Raw genomic sequence first — 2,596 nt, 5'->3', positions numbered from 1 at the left:
TTATTTTCAAAAATATATATGATTTTGGGAGGAGATTTCTGCTGCTCTACTCACGCTGCCATCTTGGTTCTCTATCTGATGATTTTTATTTTAAACTCCCTTTCAGGAAGAGTCATGAGGTCCATATCATTTAAATCTTTTGCAGGAGTTGTATTAATCATTTTACTCTGGACAAGGTTCCTTTGGCGCTTCATGTTTGTGTATGGCGCCCTCTAGTGTCCAGAAGCTCTATTCTGGAGCTGCTCAGCCCCTGAAGCAATGTTGGAGGTTGCAGGGGAGCAGTACTGGTGCTGGGGGGGTGGGGGGGGAAAGAGCTGTTCCCGGCTTCCCGACTGCTGCACCTGTCTCTACTGTCTGAGCCAGTGAGCCGGGCACACAGGTATAAGTTTTTGCCCCAGAGCAGCCAGATATGGATCCCTGCTTTCCACAAGCAGCCGGAATCCCTGTCTCACCGGGAACTCTGCCTGTATTAACTTTCCAACCCAGTAGTCATGCGAGTCTCTTGAAAGCACCATGAAATGTAGGTTTGTGCTCCCAGAGCAGATCTCCGGAGCTAGGTATTCAGCATTCCCAAGCCTTCCACTCCCTCCCTGCTCCATTTCTCTTCCTCCTGCCAGTGAGCTGGGGTGGGAGAAAGGCTCGTGTCCCGTGGAGCCAAGCTCTGGTACGTTACCCTATTCAGTGAGGCCTGCTCTTTTCTCCAGTTGTGTGCAATCTGATGCCGTACTCTTTCCTGTTGCTCTCTCAGGATTAGTTGCGCCAACTATATTTTCTAACTGTATCCACTTTTAGGAGGAAGGCTCTGTCTCTCCTCTCATGCTGCCATCCTTAATCTGGGTCTGCTGGTGATTTGTTGATGGTTTCTTATGTGATGATGAGCATTTCTCTTGCTGCTTGCAAGACTCGTTGTCTTTGTCTTTGAAAGTTTATGTGTCTCACTGTGGATCTCTTTGAGTTCATCCTACTTGGAGTCCATTCAACTTCTTAGATGTTCATATTCATGTCTTTCATCAAATTTGGGCAGGTTTTAGCCATTGTTTCTTCAAGATTTTCTCTGCTCTTCCCCTCTCTCTCCTCCTTATGGAATTCTCACAATGTTAATGTTGGACTGCTTGCAGTATCCCACATCTCCTTTAGGCTGTGTTTGCTTTTATTCTACTTTTTTTCTTTCTATTCCTCAGCCTCAATAATTTCCATTGTCCTGCTTTCCAATTCATTGAGTCTTTCTTCTTTAACTCTGCCTTTGAATCACTCCAGAGAATTTCTAATTTTTTATTTCACTTTTCAGCTTCAAAATTTCTTCTTGGTTTCTTTTAATGTTTTCTGTCTCTTCATATTTCCATTTTGTTCACATGCCATTTCCTTGATTTTTGTCTACATCTTCCTTTAGGAACTGATCATGTGTGAGACCCTGGTTTTTAAGTCTTCGTGAATATATCTGCCATTAGCATCTTTTTCAGGGTAGATTCTGTTGAATAATAATAATTATTTTTTGCATGGCTCTCATTCCTGTTTGTTTGTATACCTTTTTTTATTTTTTGTTATACACTGGATATTTGAATCTTACCTTGTAGTAAATACAGGAATCACATTCTTTCCCTTCCCTGGGATTTGCTGTGTTTTGTTACTTTTGTTTGTTTGCTTTAAAAAAAAAATCACTGTAGACTGTCTCTTTGCCAAGGATCAGCCTGTACTATAAATTTAAAGTTTTCCTTTGGATTTTTTTTGAGCCTTTATCTGGTCATGTAGGGTCACTTGCTAATTTTTTCCATATATGCAGCTATTTATTTTTACAGTTTAAAATATTTTTTTATTGTGGTGTAGCTGGCATACATTGTGTTAGTTCCAAGTATACAGAATGATGATTCAGTATTTGTATAATTAGAACATTGTTATCACCCCAAAAAGAAGCCCCTGTCTCATTAGCAGTCACCTCCCTATCCTACCCACCCCTACCCATATCCACTCTAGGCAATAACTAATCTACCTTTTGTCTCTGTTGACTTGTCTATTCTGGACATTTCGTGTAAGTGGAATCATACAACATGTGATCCTTTGTGACTGACTTCTTTCAAGTAGCATACTGTTTTCAGTGTAGCATGAATCACTACTTCATTTTTTTTTTGCTAAAAAGTACTCTCTTGTCTGCAAATACCACATTTTATTTATCCACTGTCAGTTGATGGGACAGTTTGGGCTGTTTTCATGTTTGGGCTATTATAAAAACTGCCATTGTGTGGGCATATTTTTAATTTTCCTTAGATTCCCTAGATGTGGAATTGCAGGGTCAAATGGTGACTCTGTATTTAGTTTTTGAGGAATTCCATGTTTTCAAACAGGGGCTGTACCATTTTACATCCTGACCTACAGACTGTAAGTGTTCCAGTTTCTCTACATCCTATCAACACCTACTGTTATTATCTGTCTTTCTGATTATAGCCTATGAAATGGTGTCTTCCTGTGATTTTGTATTTTCCTGATGGCTAATGGTATTTTTCATGTTTATTATTTATTTATTTTTTTTTGAGGTGATCTCCCGACAAAGTGCCGATGGCAGCTTTATTTATACCATTTTTTTTGAGAGGGCATCTCTCAT

Source organism: Manis javanica, chromosome 4, assembly GCF_040802235.1.
Source record: "Manis javanica isolate MJ-LG chromosome 4, MJ_LKY, whole genome shotgun sequence".
In the NCBI taxonomy this organism is placed as follows: Eukaryota; Metazoa; Chordata; class Mammalia; order Pholidota; family Manidae; genus Manis; species Manis javanica.
Note: the sequence above shows the minus strand (reverse complement) of the source record.